The sequence below is a fragment of the Cryptomeria japonica genome, chromosome 1, assembly GCF_030272615.1.
Source record: "Cryptomeria japonica chromosome 1, Sugi_1.0, whole genome shotgun sequence".
Taxonomy (NCBI): Eukaryota; Viridiplantae; Streptophyta; class Pinopsida; order Cupressales; family Cupressaceae; genus Cryptomeria; species Cryptomeria japonica.
The window spans coordinates 596141355-596160990 of NC_081405.1; the positions used below are offsets into that span (position 1 = coordinate 596141355).

General features: G+C 35.2%; 1 long non-coding RNA gene across 1 annotated transcript; it reads left to right on the forward strand.

Annotated features, from left to right (window-relative positions):
- Nucleotides 1–15525: 15525 nt before the first annotated feature.
- Nucleotides 15526–19240, forward strand: LOC131028560 (uncharacterized). The gene is made up of 3 exons (XR_009102607.2): nt 15526–15732; nt 18571–18676; nt 18807–19240. It is a non-coding gene; the product is annotated as an uncharacterized LOC131028560 (long non-coding RNA).
- The last annotated feature ends 396 nt before the right edge of the window (nt 19241–19636 follow it).

Below are 19636 nucleotides of genomic sequence, written 5' to 3' on the forward strand. Positions count from 1 at the left end.
AGGATGTTATATTGGAGGTCAAGGTCCAAGACCTGGCATGTTGTTTCCACAATAGCAGGGCCCACTTAAAGAGGTAGTGTGATTGTACCTTTTGAAACCCTTTATGCATCATCATAGCCTTTGATTGTGATCTTTCTAGATGATTCAACCAAGTCTTCAAATATTCCCAGTTGTTTGATTAACTTATATGTATGTACAATTTTAAACCAGATCCACTGTCTATAAGGACTCACTTAACTTTGTGTTTTTGTATGATAGCTTCAATGTGAAGGGGCTTATTGTGAGACGAGTCATCAGTGGGTGCATCCTTGGATGTGAACACAAGGTGGTGGTGCACAACAAGGTTGCCAATGAGGGCTTGGAATTGGGTTGTGTTGATATTATCGGGAATGCGGGACTCTAGGAGGGCTTGCTCAAGGATCTCTTTATGGACGAGGGATGTCTTGAGGAGCTCAAGGATGGAGATCTACGCGGGAGTTTTTGCGAGATGATCAAGGATATCATGTCGATGGGTGGATGACTTGGTGAGTTACAGGGGAGGGGGATATCACCTTTCCTCGCTAGATGGTCACATTATAGTCATTCTGGGAATTTGAAGGTGCAGCACCTTGAATGACTATTTTGGCTTGAGAGAAATGACTAGATGATTGTAGAGGAGGGACACCTTGGATGGTAACCCTGGGTCTATGAGGGGCAGGAGGGGGACCAGCTCCTTGGATTGTGATGGTATTAACATGGGTATCGTCAAGTTCTATGCGACCTACCAAGGAGTCAAAGCCGGAGACATAGTTAGTGTAGTCATAATTGACAATGTGAGATGATGAGGCCTTATCCTTACCATGTTTAGGGAATGGGTCCTGCTAAATCTTGAGTTTATCATTGGAATTACTAGGTTTAGAAGTTTCTACTTCAATGTCACCCTTGTCAATTAGGTCATGAATGTAGTTCTTGAGTTTCATACACTTTTGTGTATCATGTCCATTGGCGCGGTGATAATAACAATATTCATTCTTGTTGTACCACTGGGGTTTGGGTTGATTAGGGTTGACAAAAGATGGGTTATTGAAAAGACAACCATGTTAGCCTAGACAAGCTTCTGGAAGATGTCCTCTATGGGTTCAACGAACAGTGTACTCATGTTGGGACTGATTGTTGGAACGGGGAGGTCGACCTTGGACAGAGGAATTATTGCAGGGTTGTGATTGATTGGATTAATTGCGAGGATTGGATTGATTGTTGAATAAATTATTGGTGGTGGTGGGCTTGGGTGGGGTGGAAATAGTTTGGACATGCTTGGTGTTGGTGACTCCATCATTGACCATGTTCTTGTTCTTAGACAAAAACTTTGGCTTGTCATTGTAAGATGAACCTTGGTTAGTTTTTTGGTAATGCTTTAGTGTCCCTTCTTCCAAAAGAACACGATCCAAGGCTAGACCTTTCTTGGAAACTTCATCAAAGGAGGTCAGACATTGACAAGTCAAAGGATTAGACAAATTAGGTACCAAATTGCATTGAAATAGCTCAATTTGATGTGGTTCATATATGTTCCAAGGGAACCTCTTGATGAGATGTCGCCACCTTTGAAGAAATTTGGCAAAAATTTCTTCAAGCCTTTGCTTTGTATTGCATAAGTCTATCATAGAAGCGTCATTCTCAATGTTGTAGGCATAGTGAGACACATTTTTTTCTACCGGGTCTAGGAATGATGTGATGGAGCCATGGGGTAAGACAGAAAACCAAGTGAGGGCATCCCCGCTAAGACTTTTTGGAAAAAGTCTTCTAAGGTAGACATCACTATAAGAGACCTCTTGACATAAGATGTGAAATTCACGGACGTGGTCTTTAGGACCACCCTTGCCTTTATATTTTTCAAATTTAGGCATTTCAAATCCAGGTGGGTAGGATGCAACAGAAATAGATGGGTCATAGGGACAAGGAAATATTTCCTCAAACATGTAGGGTCTCTTGTTTGTCCCATTCTTAAAGTTATTGATAAGGTCCTTCATGTCTTGAATTTCCTTTGTGAGCTCAGTTTGTTGATTAGGGACATGAGGGACATAATGACTTTTTAGGCATAGGTATTTAATGAGATGAAGATGGAATACCACCACCACCAATGTATTGATATGAGGAAATAGAAAATTGTGATGTGACTTTAGGATGTGACCCGTGGATAGTGCTAACAGGAGGCAAACTTGTGTTGATGTAATTGAGGGAATTATAGAGAGGGGCGATCTTCCTAGGAGGTTGGGACATGGTTAGATTGGATGCACTTTGAGGTATGGAAATTGGTGGTAAAGAAACTGTTGGTGCAGATTTTGCAGGTGGTGGATGGAGGATGGCATCAATGACAATTTGATCCACAAGGTCTCCATCTGGAGGTTTGTCAAGGATAGACTGATCAAATCCCGGGGCCAAACATGCCCCTTGAGTGATGAGATGAGCTATAAGCCCATTAGAATTATGTTTGAAAAATTTCTCCATCATGTCTTGATTGTAAGGATCAGCGAGAAAGGATTGGACACATGAAGAAAGGTTGGGTTGATCAACAAGTTGTTCCTCTTGTTGGGCATCTTGATCAAAGAGGTGACTAGTCTTAGGCATCTCATTGCCTTTTTTGGCCATTTTCGCTTTTTTTGAGCGAGTCAAGACCATACAAGGGTAACCTTTAGGATAATTTAGAATAAATGTTGGTGAGAGGACTTTTTCAGTTTGATTTGGATGGTCCTTGGATTAGGACATGATGGATTTGATTGGAATTACACCTTTGCGCTTGGATTAGGATTTGGGTGAGGGATTGATGATGTTAACCACAAGCTAGGTGACAACCAAGCTAGGTAAAATTTAGACCTTATGATAATGATCAAGTCTTATTCAACTTAGGGTAGACTAACATTCCTAAGGGGAAAAAAAAAGGATAAGGGTTTGGATGAACCCACAAAGGTACTTGGGGGAAGTTCTTTCCCAAGCACAAAAGTCAATTGGTTGATTGATTAAGGATAAAGGTCTAAATCAAACTTTGACAAGGGATTAACCTTAGAATGAGGTTGATTGAGATTGATTTTGAATGGTTTGATTGATTTGATTAAGGATTGAAGTTGATTGGTTGATCAATGTGCTAAGTCCTTAAAGATGACAATGATTATGGAAGAGAAAGGATGATTGAAGAATGAGAAATGTGATGAAAAGAAAAATGTTGCTCTATATGGAAGGAGACTCAACATGTGATTGGTTGAGAAGGCAAATAAGAAAATTCGATATGACCACCCCTATTGAGCGATTGTGAAAGGCCCAACCTTCGTTGAAAAGAGAATTCTCTTAAAGACTCCTCCTCAAACTCATTGTTGTGACCACAGAGATATTGTGTAAGTGATGTAAAAAGGTTCTATGTTTCAACAAGAGCTTGTGATTGATATATAGGAACTTATTATGCTTGAGGAATTTTTTCAAACTAGGCTTTTTCTTCTTGACTTGATAGTGGATTGACCTTTTGGGATGTTTGGTTGACTTGGGAATGAAGGGATTCGTGATATTTTGATGGAAAGTTGGTCAAAGTGGGAAAGTGTTCGAAAAATGGAAAAGTATTTGGGAAAAGTGTGAATATCAACTACTCTTGGCAAGAAAAATCAGACAACGCATACACATTGGCCAAGGGAAATGCTTGACAACAAGTGTAAAAGTGATGGGTGCCTAGATTAGCCCAAACAAATTTTACTGGTTTTGACAAAATGAAGACACGCTTTCAAACATACAACCTAGGCTAGAAGGTGGAAACCATTTGATGGGGGCCCTGCAAAATAGAAATACCTCCAACAAGTGGACAGATAGAGATTTTAGTAGCACTAGATCCCCTCCACGACACTCACTTCTTGGGCATACCAGATTACCTTACCCCAAAGATCCAAGGTTGTATGATATGGGGAATTCCTGTCTCATCTTGATGTGGTACATGAGGGGTATCTACGGGGTATGATCCACACACCCTGAACAATCAAATGTGGGATTTGGGCTACTAAAACAAAGGTTCTTAGTAATTTTCCAACGGGTTCAGTCTAACAACAGTTGCATGAAGCAAGCCACTAAAGGCTTTAACTGAGCTTATCTGTGCAAGGAAGGCCCCCACATACGTCGAATTTACTCAGCACTTCAATCATCTGACCAAAGTTTTATATAGTGGCCCGAAAACACACCGCTCAAGATCACATCGGGAGATTCGATAGCCCCGACATGTCCCAATTTGAGATACCCTTGTGAGGTGATGAAATCCCAAATCAAGGATATCCCTCCACTACAAAAATAAAAAGCAGGTGTTGTTGATCGTTTTTCTCTTACACCCAAGATCCACGAAGGCGAGGGGATAGGATACTCAACACAACAGTAGGTCCACCCTATAGGTGCGCAAGTGCAAAAAACACATAAACCATTTGTTTGTTTTAATCCCACATGCAAAGGTTATCTAATTTAAAAATGCAAGAAAAGAAACTAAGATTAGTGAAAAAGGGGTCTTTGACAAGTGGGGTTGCACAAAACCAGTTAGTAGTTTAAAATTCAGCCTTGGACAAACAAAGAACACCTACAAAAACTCAAATTCAAATTAGTAACCAGCAATCTCTATAACCTTGGTGTAGACGCCGAAGCACAGGTGCAGATGTTAGACATCTACGCAAACGCCGAAGTAGGCCTACCTACAAAACAGATAGCAGAAAAGTGGGATTTGAAATTTGAAATCTAACTACAAAACTATTACCTATGGAGACGTCTTTCTAAAACATAGATGTTAAGCATTTGCGTAGACGTCAAAAGCTAAAAACAGACAAAGAGTTAGCTGAAAATTTGAAATTTGAATTTAAGCAGGCAACTCGGTCTAACACAGACGTCCAAAATGAAGAGCAACAAAACTTGAAGTGCAATGGTTAGTATATAAAAGCATGGAACATTCAAATACTCAAATATAAACCATTATACCTTGAAATCTTGTCTTCTCCTTCGGATTGAGCTTTTGGTGAAGTTGAAGATGCACACCTCTTCAACTTGTTTGGATGAGCTCCTTGTAGGATTGTGGATTTCTCTCCACACACAACAACACAAGTGATAATATGGATGGATGGATGAGGTATGATTGCAAATAGATGACTATGGATGCTTAAAATTGACTATAGTGGTGATGCAAATGATATGATTCAAATCTATACTAGCAGCATAAGATTGCATGGATATGGGATGTGAAATGAAGGGGAGGAAACCCCAATTTATAGATTTGAAGGAGGAGGAATGGATGGTTGAAATTGAAGATGAATCAAGGGTTGAGATTGAAGGAAGGAAATGGAGTGGATTGAGAGGACATGGTGTGGAGACTAAGAGATTTTCCATAAAGGCATTTCTTGTCTCCACACTCCACAATGTGCATGGGGAAGATACCCTCAAGTACATTGGGAAGACAAAAAGGAATTAAAAATTCCTTGGGGGAGGACAAGGGATTTAAAAATTCCCAAATAATGAGGTGCATGGAAGAATAGGAATAGAAAAGGAATTAAAAATTCCTTGGGAAAATGAGAGTGCATGGGGAAGAGAGGAAATTTGAAATTCTTGAAATGACCAAAGTTGGTTTATTTAAGGTTGGGGGTTGAGAGGGGGACAAACCATTTATGGCAATTGGTTGACTTGTGGCTAATCCTGAGGATTAGGCACTAGAAAATGGTTAGAAAGAGTGATTAAGTGTGATAATGAGAGATTAGAAGACAAGTGGGAAAGTTAGGAGGATTTGACAAGAGGAGAGAGAATGATTGGAGGAATTAAAAATTAGGGAATAATGATAAGTAGGCTTCTAGAAGAATTAATTAACTTAAGTGAGAATTAGGGGAAAGTGATTTGTAGGAATCACATGATCTAGTTAATTAATTAAAATTAATTAACTAAAGGGGACTTAGAGGAATTAATAAATTGAATGAATTTTGAAGAATGGGAATAACTGATTTATTTGATAAATCAATTATTGGACTCTAGTGACAGGATTAAATTTAATTAATTTTGAGAATAATAAAGGGAATAACATAATTAAATTAATTAACTATGTAGTAAGGATAAATTAATTAAATATTTAATTTAATTAATTTTAGATGTCTACAAGTGTTTTTCCAAACATAGTTGATTTATTTATTACCTTCACTCTAGTTAGTGACAATTGCAGTGGATATTTCATGGAGATGATATGCATATCTTCAAATGATGGCCTATTGATTGTATTGGATTGGGTGTATTGGTCTGTTCAGAACCTTTCTTTCGACACTTGGAGATTAAGTGTCGATGATATGATTTTAGCTAACGACGATAGAGGCATTCCTAAGTAATGAGATTTCAAAGTTGATACAATGTTTGGATAAGATCATGTTTGATACAAGGATTGCAATTATGGACTTTATTAGTATACCTGAGTAGGAAATATTTCATTGTATGGGTTTCACTTCTTACAGGTATTATAGTTTGGGTTTTTATGATGATTTCTTTTGGGAGTCCCAAGAGAGGAGAGTTCAATTGTGGCTTGATGGTTTAATAGTTTTGACTAGAGTGGCACAACGTCAATATGGTGGTTCATTTCTAAGATTGACTTGGAACCCTAGGATTACTTTGGTCCATAGTCCAACAGTTGTTTGGAAGGAGAGAGTTGATGTTGACCTTTTTGAGCTATTTCCTATGGAGTCTCAATTTGTTTTCTTTGAAGAACAATGCCTTGAGAATTTGATTGAGTTTATGCAATATTTGATTACTCTTCTTATAGGAGTTTTCCAGGGGATCTCTTTAGATGGTGCTTTAAAAGACAATGTTTTGAGTAAATGGTCCTACAAATATTCTAAGTTGACCTAGGACCCTAGGACCATTCTTGGCTACAATCTAGATAATTCTGAAGATTGTGGAGTTGCTTTGGAATTTCTTGAGGACAATAAATCTTTGGGAAGGGTAGGTTGTAATGTCCCCAGTTTCAAGTTCTCCAGTAATGCAGTTGTCAAGCTGACTTTCTAAGTTTGTGACAGCTTATAAAAAAGGGTAATTTGATGTTACCAGTGAGCTCAAATGGTTTAAAGGAGTCACATGATGCTTTCAAATGTTATTTTTAGCTTATGGTTTGGGCTCCAAGATTCTTGGAGGTAGTGTCTATTTTTATTAGGTCACCCAATTGGGTTTGTTTATCATCTTTCATCATCGAGATCACTCCTACGTAGTCAAATTTCAATTCTGGTGCTTTTTGACCATTGACACTAATTGGGTGTATTATTGAGTTATATTTAATTGATTTCACTAAGGTTGCCATTTTAATTAAAATAATTTATCAGGCACCTCAATGTTGTAGCTCATTCGAAAGAGAACAAAAAGTTTTAAATATTGAGACACTTAAAAGTAATTTTAAGTGTTGGAAATGTTTAAAAAGTAAATCAAATCACATTTTGGAGTTAAAACGCTTAATAAATTAATAAAGTGATTTTAAAAGGGAGCTTCTAGAAATTTCCCTAGAAGGCTTATAAAAAGGTGAATTGAGAACTCATTTGGTATGTTGAGTTTGGATTTTGATATTGCTTCTGCTTGGAGGAGATTACTTCTTCATCTTTGGTTTGTGAGAATGAAAAACCCTTCAAGATAACATTCTCTACATTGTTGAGAGATACAATCTGGAGAAATACTTGGTGATTGCTTTTAGAGATCATAGTTGTGCTCTTTGGAGAAGTTCTACATTTTAGTTTTGGAGAGTTTATTGAATATCTAATTGATAGAGATTGATTTGGAAGGTGATTTGGAGGGTTTTGTTGTTGTTCATTGTTGGTTATGCTTCCTAATGTTAGTTGCACCATTTCAAGAGCTTGGATGTGAGGGTATTATGATAGAAGATTGTTATTTGAGGGTTTAAATCTTCATTCTTGGTGTTCATTATTTGTTGCTAATTAGTTGAACACCTAGTCGCACCAATTTTGAGTCACTTGGTGAAGTACCTAGGGTTTCTGGACATTGCATTTGTTGGTCATTGTTATAGCAGATGTGAATTTCATCAAGTCAGCAAAATGGTATGTTGGAATAGATAAGTAATATCATTTTATGATCTGGGTTGCTCTTACATTTGATATATTTTTTAAATCAAATAAAAAATTAATTCTAGAATTGTTCAACTACTTGTATTTTTTAGTTCCTTTAATTTTTTGAGTTGTTCATTTTGTTATAAAGTACTTTATTATCTACACTTAATTTGGTAACTCAAATCCATGTTGCTAAAACACTCAAAAAATATAAAAAAATAAAAATTCAAAGTACAAATAGGGTTGCATATTACAGTGGTATCAAAGCAGAAAATCTTATCATCCTAAGTTTGCATATGAGTGAACAATGCTTGCATGTGTGATTTACAGAATCCCAATTGCTTGCATGTTGATTTTAGGTAGTTTTTGGAAGGGGATAACTCTTGCATGTCAGTTTGAAGTTGTTTGGAGTAGTGGGTTCACATTGCATGTTAGTTTTTGGTAGTTTTGAGCATGTTCTATGAGAGCCAGTGATAGGAAAATTAGATACCAATAAAGATTAAGGAAAATGGAAGTTGAACAGTGGGAGTAATTTATCCTACCATCCTAAAGGGTCTAGTAAGAAGATGAAGACTTTTGAAGAGAAACAAATTGAAGGGTTGATAAAATTGAAGCAAAGTTATCAAAGACAAAGTGAGAGTTGTCAAAATTATAGAGAGGGGAAAATTTTAAGTACTTGTGTGACCACCTTGGGTGATTAAGATCCATCTTTAAAAAGAAAACAAAAATAAATGAAAAAGATTCTTCTAGTACAATAAATAATGAGAAAAAAGAAAATGAAAAGAGTTTTATAACAAATCATTTAGATGGAGATATTGCCTTGATACATAAAGACTATGTGACAGAGTTTCGGAGAGACTCTTTGGATATGCATAAAATTATTTTTTACGACTTTGCACATGAAGAGAAAGACAAAACAACATCCTTGGGTTTGAGGTTAGATATTTCTAGTATTGAAGGTCCAAATAGATACAAGTTGGATGATCATACACAACCTTTGGAGAGGAGTGTTTATGAAGACATCTATGCTAGTGAGTTTGGGAGTGACTCTCTTGCATAGGCAACCACTCATGAGGAGGACAACAGTCACTTTATTTATGAACAAAGCAATCAGCCCTTTGACACATGGGATCTGGGCGTGTGGGCACCTAAGCGTGATTGTGATGATTTTCTGATTTTTTAGCATAATGTGTGCATGGAGGATGTCATTGATGAATTTAATGATCCAATATTGAAACAAAATATAATTTATCATTTTTTGGAGCTGATTTTGAGAAAATACTTTATTAGATTGTTAATCCTATTGTTAAGCATCTTCATAAAGATGATGAGTCATGGGACAACTATGGAGTTACTATTGACAAGTACAACATAGTCTCTGAATTTGGTATTCATTATAGCAACAATAAACCTTATTTGCATGAACATGACTAGATAAATAGATTTGTGGTATCCATTGACAACCTATTGTATGAGAGGGGTGTTGACTAGATAACATATGTCGATCCACTTCTTGAGTTGGATGATGCAACAACTCTTGGTTGTAGTATTGCACTTGGTGAAAATAGTATGGTATGGGATCTAGGAGAATATTCAAAACATAAGTGGAAGTATGGTTTTCAGCATGCTAAATATTTGAGTTTGCTTTATGAGGTGATTTGTTACCCTCTTGGGAGACCACCAGATATGCAGTATACAAATGAGGAGTTGGATAAAGATTATATTAGGAGATAAATGACACTAGGAGGCATCATCATTCCTTACTACATAAGGGATGGAAGGTAAATTGGGTATGCAATTTGATTATTTTAGTTGACAATTCTTTCTCTATTGGTACTTGTTTTGAGTTGCATCATTCTTGTATGAAGTTTGGCCTTGAATATTGGAGTGGGCCAACAAGTGGGACATTTCACAAGTTATTTGAGCTAGAATGAGTTGTAATTAATTCTTTTCAATTGTAGTTGGTGATGTATTCTCTTCATAGGATGAATTGATTCATGAAGATTTCAAATTTCACATTTTGAAAAGTTTCCGAATAATGTTATTTAGCTTGTTGCAATTTTAAGAAAATCTACAAGGAAAGGATACATCAAGCTTGTAACTTGTGTAGCTTTGAACAAAGGATGCAAACATGACATCCATATGATTGAAAATCTCTCATTTGGATTGACTAATGTTTTACCTTATATTCATCTTTCTTTGGTGATGGTTTTGGAAACAACAATTGTTCCTTGCACCTTAGTTGATGCTTTCATGGATGGGTTACAAGAGATTACCAAAAGGGTCACAAAGTTCCTTGATGTGCATGATGTTGTGAATGGCACTTGTATTTGTCATGTATATCCTCCTAGGTATGTTGGAAAACATTCTTGGTTGGGTATTAATACTTGGGATCCTCAACAAGGATTGATGGAGCTTGTTAGAAAAGGTAGGTATGATCTTTGGAGGCATAAGGATAAAAATTTCAGAGCTAATTGAGTTTTTCTTTTTCTTACTAGCCATCTTGGGATTCTATTTACTCATCTTCAGATGGATTGGAAAAATATTGTAAGTAAGGAATGAAGCAATGATCAATTGGAGACTCTTGGGCATGTTCCTCAGTAAAGAATGGATCAGATTTTCAGTTTTGAGTTTGATGATTGGTTGGAGGTTAAGCACTTTACATCATGGTTGGCTCTCATTTAGCAAATTTAGCACATTATTCTTTGTCAAGGAGGTACAAGTTTTCAGTTTGAGATTGCTTGGAAGTGTTTCCCAGTCACTTTTGAGTTTATTTGGTGTAGCATTGTGCTTATCATGCATACTTGTGCTTGGTAATTCCATTGGTACTGTTGTTGTTCCTTGTGTAGAGGACTTAAATCAGATTGCACTTTGTTGATTTCAGTTTTGAACAACAATGCATTTTGGTGATTTTAGACCTTCCAAACTTAGAGAGTTCATCTTATGAAGGTTTGTGTTGTAAACTTTGTTATTTTGTTCTTAGTGATGGTTCAAGACAACAAACTTATGCAAGCTTTGGTTCATCTTTTAGAGACCTTTGGAGTTGGAATAGTGATAGGTTTCACGAGTCTTCATGGATGTATTTGAATAGTACAGTGGAGGCATGTTAGATCCATGTGGTTTTATGTTGGTGAATTTGTTAGATTCTTGCAAAGGATTATTTTCCTTTTAACAAGAAGATTGGAGGAGTTTGCATTTATAGTTATGACTATGCATGACACCTTGAGGATATATACTTAGGATCAGAGTTATGGGAAAAATTCCAATGCTTGTACTATTGTCCATTTCCTGATCACCTATGCATGACTTTGGTTCTTGGCTCACATATGAGTTGGATGATTTCTTTAGACCAACAATTGAGTATTTTATGGTTGTGGTTGGTTGGTAGAGGTGATTCAATCATATTGAGACACTTAAACATGACTTAAACATGACTTAAACAATTGAGTATTTCTTTAGACCAACAATAGAGAGTTTTAAATATTGAGACACTTAAACATGACTTTAAGTGCTGAAAATGTTTAAAAAGTAAATTAAATCACTTTTTGGAGTTAAAAAGCTTAATAAAGTGATTTTAAAAGGGATTTTTTGGAAAGTTCCCTAGAAGGCTTATAAAAAAGTGAATTGAGAGCTCATTTGGTATGTTGAGTTTGGATTTTGTTAGTGCTTCTATTTGTTACTTCTTCATCTTTGGTTTGTGAGGATGAAAAACCTTGCTGGTAACATTCTCTATGTTGTTGAGAGATGCAATTTGGAGAATACTTGGTGATTGCATTTAGAGATCACAGTTGTGCTCTTTGGAGAAGATCTATATTTCAGTTTTGAAAAGTTTATTGAATATCTAATTGATAGAGATTGATTTGGAAGGTGATTTGGAGGGTTTTGTTGATGTTCATTGTCGGTTATGCTTCCTAATGTTATTTGCACCATTTCAAGAGCTTGGATGTGAGGGCTTTATGATAGAAGATTGGTCTTTGAGGGTTTCAATCTGCATTCTTGGTGTTCATTATTTGCTGCTAACTATTTGAATACCCAGTCGCACCAATTTTGAGTCACTTGGTGAAGTACCTAGGGTTTTTGGACATTGTATTTGTTGGCCATTTCTATAGCAGAAATTAATTTAATCAAATCAAAAAATTGGTATGTTGGAAATAGATATGTAATATCATTTATGATCTGGGTTACTCTTACAATTGATAGATTTTTTAAATCGGATCAAAATTAGTTTTGGAATTTTTTCAGCTACTTGTGTTTCTGAGTTTCTTTAAATTTTTGAGTTGTTCATTTTATACAAAGTACTTTATTATCTACACTTAATTTGGCAACTCAAATCCATTGCTAAAACACTCAAAAAATAAAAAAAAATAAAAAAATTCAAAGTACAAAGAGGGTTGCATATTACAATCAAGCACATTGTGATTTGCATTCATGTATTGTTAATGATTTATTATTATTATCATGTTATGTACTAACATTTTGCAGGATGTCAAAGAGAATCACATATCACCTTATGTGGAATCCAAGCAAGAGTTTCATACCTAAGGTAATCTTTATCATTTATGTTATTTGATTTTCCTTTTCTCCCTTAGAGTATGCACTATTTATCATCATCATCATTGTTGTTGTGGATGTGGGGGCACAAACACAGGGTTCAACCATAGAGATCCCCTATCAGCACAACCTTTTCCTCTTTTTCATGTGTACAAGCTGATATTTCAATGATTCAAACTACACCAATGGTACAAATTAATATAGTGGACTACACTAGACATTATGAGACTTCAAAGTATGTAAAATCCTAGGAAACTAGTGCCCAACACTTCTGTCATCTCATTTTTGCTCCAAACCTTAGTGATAGGATTCTAGGCCCTTGCTAGTTCCATTCTTGATCTTATTTCCTCTCTACATAGCTCCAAGATAGTATTGCCTAGTGAGCAGGTGGAGTCCTTAGTTAGCTTTAGCTTTTGGGACTGAGATCCTCTCTACATCTCAGTTTTAGATTTACTTTCTATTTCCACCTTTTTGTTTTGTATCTCATACATTTTGTTAAACTTGTCCAATTTGGTTACCATTAGCCAAGTTCATTGCACACACTTAATAAATCTCTATCACATACAACACACAAATAGGGGGTGTGGATCCAAGATAGCTTAACTTTTTCCTTGAGGATAGTAGCCAAGCCCATCCACATCTTTCTAATGTTGTATGAAAGAAGTATTGAGCTATGGTAATGCATTGGTTAGTCTAGGATCTCTTTTCCCAAACATCAACAATATCTAAAAATGATAAAATAATATAGATTTGAAAAACCCTAATGAAGGGTAGACCTTATGAGGAACTCTAGGTTGTGTAAGAAAAGTTAGGTATAACCATAAATATAATGAAAATCTTCACACATCTCTAAATAAATCTATCTAGGATAATTAATTAAATGTAAACTAACCAACATTAACAAACCTGGATAAATTATAGCTAGGTCAATACATCAATAGTAATAGATACAATAATTAAATGAGAGGGCACTTAGCTTTGAGATTGATAATGTGGAAAATGTATTGATGATGTGCATAATTATTTCACTGTTGCTCTAAAAGTCTTTTGTCTAATGAAGTTTCATAATTTGACTAAGAATAGAAAACCTTATGGTTCAACCTTGCACACCATGAGTTCAATCTCAATCATTATGAATTTAAAATCTAACATGAGGATATCAACTAGAAAAAAATAGAATTTTATAAGTTGTTTACTTTGATCTTTGATATCTAATTAGCTTATATAAGGATTATGGTGTTTATAAGCACCTTAAGGGAACATGCTCTATTATCAAGGTCAAGTCTCTTGGGTTAGACTCATGGATCAACAAACTTTATTATCCTTTGAATGATTTTTAAAGATATAATGTAAAAGCATGCAAGTTTCCTACATGCATATGATGCAAATTCTATTCTTTGTCCTTTTAGAAATTGAAGTGTGGACTAATGATTTCTCCTTTATGTTGCTTACTCTTCCTTATCCTTGTATATGTTCAATTCAATGACATATAAAATATCCTTAAATACCAAGATATAACATGTCACACAAAGATGTATCAAGTTGACTCAAAGTAGCTAGTAGTAAGGGACACAAAAGTTGAAATTTAAATACGAGTTTCATTCTTGCACACAATGTGATTGATCTTTAGTAGTGAAATGATAAATATTGAGGCATATGAAGTAAATATATTAAGGTAAGTGCAAATAAGGTGTAATAAATGAAGGGTGAATGGTGAATATATGGTCCAAATATAAGTGGGAGGAAATAAGGATAAATATATATTAGGGAACGAGCCAAACCTAACACAAAAGCATGTTATTTGTTAATACATAATTGTATGAAAGACATTCTATCGAAGTGGATACAAAACTATTGTGCACCAAATTTATTTTTGACACAAGAAATGTTAATTTTACCATTACATTAAGATAAAATGAATACATATTTTTTATAATAATAATTTTAAGTAAGCTAAATAGGATCTATTGATCAACCTTACTTTCTCTTAAAAAATAAAGAATTATATAAGTTGTTTACTTCAATCTTTGAAATCTAATTAGCTTATAAGGTATATGGTGTTAATAAGCATCTTAAGGGAACTCGCTATATTATCAAGGTCAAGTCTCCTAGGTTAGACTCATGAATTGACTGAATTTATGAACCTTTAAATGAAGATTTAAAGACATCATATACAAGCATCAAAGTTGCCTATATGTATATGATGCAAATTCTATTCCCGTCCTTTTAGAAATGGAAGTGTGCGCTAAGGATTTCTCATTGATGTTTCTTATTCTTTCTAATCCTTGCATATTTTCAACTTAATGGCATCTCAAATATCCTTAAATACAAAGAAATAACATGTTGCACAAATGTGTATTGAGTTAACTTGAAATAGTTAGTAGTAAGGGACACACAAGTTGAAATTTAATTTTGAGTTACATTCTTGCACACGATGAGATTGATCTTTACCAATGAAATGATAAATGTTGAGGTATGAAGTAAATTTGTATTAAGTGAAGTCCAAATAAGGTGTAATAAATGAAGGGTGAATGATGAATATATAATATAGTAAGCACAAGTGGGAGGAAATAAGAATAAATAGAAATTAAGCTATGAGCCAAACCTAACACAAAAGCATGCTATTTGTTAATACATAATTGTATTAAAGACATTCTATCGAAGTAGACAAAACTAAATATTCATCAAGATATGCTATTTTACCTATACAAGATAAAATGAATATATATTTTTAATAATAATTTTAAATAAGCTAAATAAAATCTGTTGTTCAACCTATCCTCTCATTTAAATTTTTGATAATAACTATCTGTTTAAAATTACCTTTCGAATATTAAATCTAAAATCTCCCCTTAGTGAAATACGATTTTCCTCAAATTTTGAGTTACATCTTACAACGGCTATCAGCCCGGATCCCCAAAAAACCATGACACGTGCTTTTTTCAAATGCCCGCGCCAACGTCCACATCCCACACGTTTAATTTCCTGCGAATGTGAGGAGAAGTTCAGATTTGAAAGGGCAGAAAACCGAAATTATTCAAGATTTTCTCCATGATAACGAGCAGAGAAGAATTCTAACTTCTGCTGAATATGTGGCGTTGTTTTTTCGTGGAGATTGCAGGTGCGGTGGTTAAACTATTCTTAAAATGTATAGTGTGTTGTCGATGAATATCTTTTCAAATTCAATGTCAATTCTGCGTTTAATGTTTTCTTTGCACAATATATCTGTTCAGGGAAAATTTATTGTTAATGAACAAGTTCTTTTTAGAACCCTATTTGAATTGCCTCAAATGATACATTATTATGTATAATTAAAAAGTTCCCCAGGGCGTTGACACTTAGTGCTCCTATATCTGTTTTTATAAGTACAATCTGCAGTTGTCTTTTCTCTATATTACATGTTTTGGGTTTAAATCAGAAAGTTATTTATGCAAATCAAAGTAATTGGAAACTTAGATGGTGCTGAGTCCCTTATTATGCTTCAAAGAAAAAGTTGCAAACCCTGAAGATCATGAATTCAAGGCTGAGGAATACGTTATGATACAGCAGGCTCAAATGAGTGGGAAGTCTGATTGGATCTGCTTAGCATTATATCCTAGTTGTCCTGCATTGTTTTAGTCAGCAACTTGGTCATCTGATTCTCTTCATGTAAGCACTGCAACGATAGGAATACCCTCTGTTTACTTGTCTTCTGCCAGTGGCCCTTGTCTATTTTCTTTGTGTGTGATCTATATTACATGTTTTGGGTTTAAATCAGAAAGTTACTTATGCAAAACAAAGTAACTGGGAACTTACATGGTGCTGAGTCCCTTGTTCTGTTTCAAAGAAAAAGTTGCAAACCCTGAAAATAATGAATTCAAGGCTGAGGAATACTTTATGATACAGCAGGATCAAATGAGTGGGAGGTCTAATTGGATCTGCTTAGCATTATGTCCTAGTTGTCCTGCATTGTTTTAGTCAGCAACTTGGTGTTCTGATTCTCTTCATGGAAGCACTACAATGATAGGAATACCTTTTGTTCAGTTGTTTTATGTCAATTACCTTTTTCTATTTCCTTTGGGTGTGCTCTATATTACATGTTTTGGGTTTAAATCATAAAGTTATTTATGCAAATGAAAGTAACTGGAAACTTAGATGGTGCTGAGTCCCTTGTTCTGTTTCAAAGAAAAAGTTGCAAACCCTGAAGATCATGAATTCAAGGCTGAGGAATACTTTATGATACAGCAGGATCAAATGAGTGGGAGGTCTGATTGGATCTACTTAGTATTATGTCCTAGTTGTCCTGCATTGTTTTAGTCAGCAACTTGCTCTTCTGATTCTCTTCATGTACGCACTGCAATGACTCTCTAGTTATATCATTTCAACTGTAGAGTCCATGGTCCTTTAGCTATGCAAGACAAACAATTCTGTACTGAATCACAACATCATAGTGCCCAGTTTTGTGCGGTAGACATGTCCCCTATCTACAAAATCTCGTATATGTACCAAGTGCAATGCTACACTCAGAAGAGGCAGAGTTTGTTGCATTAAAGATGATAATTGATCAGAACTATGACAAGAGTGCCTTCATGCCCCAACTATCTATGTTGATGATCATTTTTTGTGGCAACATTGAGTCTGAGCATTATGATGCTCTTTGTTGTGCCTTCAATATGGATCTTGGAAATCATTTTGGCAATACTTACCGATCAACATTGGCTTTTGTGATTTTTTTGTTAAAGGGAAAATAACTTTTGTGAACAAAACTGTATAGACAATTCTGGTCCTTGTCATCATGTCATTGATTGTAAGTAGTCATATTTACTCGTTTGGCTATGTATGGTGGTGTCTGCTTCTCCCATCTGTTTCTGTCCTCACAGGCTTAACTCAGCCTTCTCATTTGATCACTATGTATTACTGTTGTGGTCTCTTAGGTGCAAACTTCTTTATATGGCTTATCTTTCATCCGTCTTCTTAATATTATTTCTACTGCACTATCTTTCATCCATCAATTTTTTTTATGGCTTGTCTTTCATCTGTCTTCTTGATATTGAGTTGATATTACTACACTAGATATTAGTTTGGAGTTCTCATCCGGATCTGTTGTATAATGTAGAATATTCAAACTGTTAAATTGTATTGCCTCACACACTACATATTTAGAGCATTGAATGTTTTTAATATATCATTCCATATCAATATCACACACCGTAACTACCAAATGTTCTTAAGTATGGTTGTCCTCCATGCCACAACCAGGAGAATGGATTGGTTTGGCATTGGCGCATAAAGCAAATCATGCCTCTATGAATCAGGTCTGCACAATATTAAACATAGAGTTTAGCGCACAATTCTTCCTATGAGCCAGTCTAAACAATTTGTCTTTTTTTTGTATTATACCTAATTAGTATTTTAATTGACAGGAAAAGAGAGATCCGCTTATTAATGTACAGACATTCATTTATGAAGCAATTTAGAAACAAAGATAGGGGCCAGTAGGAAGAGTTGTGGACTCGATGACATGAATTATCATTAATTAATTTTGATCCAATTTCAAGCCTACGAACATAAAGGACAATAGCTTCATGGTCCATTCAGATAACGAAGTCTGTCCATTTGTGCTAATCTAGTTAGGATCTCAGTCCTAGCCTGTTTCCCACATGTCGGTAAGGCCTTCTTTAATCTGCTCAAAGTTAGCCCATAAAGAAATAAAAAGCATGAATTTATTGTGATCAATCACAACTGGGCCTGCAGGCTGATTAAATTGTTTAAAAAATTGTGGTATTTCAGTTTCTTGGTCAAATGCTTGTTGCCCAAATAATTCATGAAAAAATCCCAAATATATCATGGATTCACAATTTTTTTTGACTGATCCAAATAGAACTGCTCTAGTATATGTTACAACTATTAAGATCATGGACAATTTTCTTTGAAATAATATCTGCTATGATGGATTCAAATCAATCTTATGTGTAATCAGGTTACATGGGTGGAGCATGCAGAATATGATAATATTGAGGTGCACAGGAAAAGGATTGCATTCCTCGCAGCAACAAACACTCCTATTCCTGCCATAAATATCACTGGTGGGTTCTTACAAGGATTAGAAAAAGTTGTCCCACTGATTTTTTTATGTTGTGGATTTCCTGTGATGGAGGTCTTACGTGTGCTTTTTTACCCTCCTCACTTGCTAATGATAGCTGTTACAATGCCCAGCAGCTGGAGCATGATGAAGCTTGCTAAGAGGATGACAAATAAATTCTGTGGTGGAGTGAGTGCATCTAGTGGGCACTCGTAAACTAAACTATCTTATGGTAATTGTAATGGTAATGGTAAGGATGATATCCATGTAATGACAAGGAAGAATGTTGATGGCCCTGGAGAGCCTATGGATGTAATTCTCAGTGCAACAACATCTATATGGGTTCCTGTTTCTCCAAATTGATTGTTTGAGTTCTTAATAGATGAGAGACTAAAAAATGAGGTATGGCCAGACCAAATATTTCTCTTACAAATTCCAAAGTTATCAAATTGAAGTTCTCTCTGTGATCTTGAGAAAATAAGTCATATCAATATCCAAAAATGACCAAAACAATTCAGTGAGACTAAATAAGTTTCTGGCACTTTTTGTTGTGTATTATACTTTTCAATTACTGAATATTTTGGTATCATCTCCAGAATTTTCATAGATAAATTAGCATAATGCCTTTCAAACCATTTCATATATCGAGGAGTAGCTCAGTTTGTGACTTAACAATCTCTAGCATATCCTATTTGGTTACTCAGAACCCCAAATTGTAAACTTTTCTAGTTGAAATTTTTGGGGATCGATTCCTAAAATATTTTTATCTTAATATCTGTAAGGGGGATCCAAGACTGCAAATCCCTTTTGAAGATTAGGAATAAAATATGATCCTACACCTCCAATTCTTATAGATTAAGACTACAATGAAAGCTGAATCCTACAAATCTTAAATAGGTGAGAACTATTTGCTCTCTTGTGTTAGTTCAAAGCATTCCATGCTCATAAATTCTCATGATTCTAA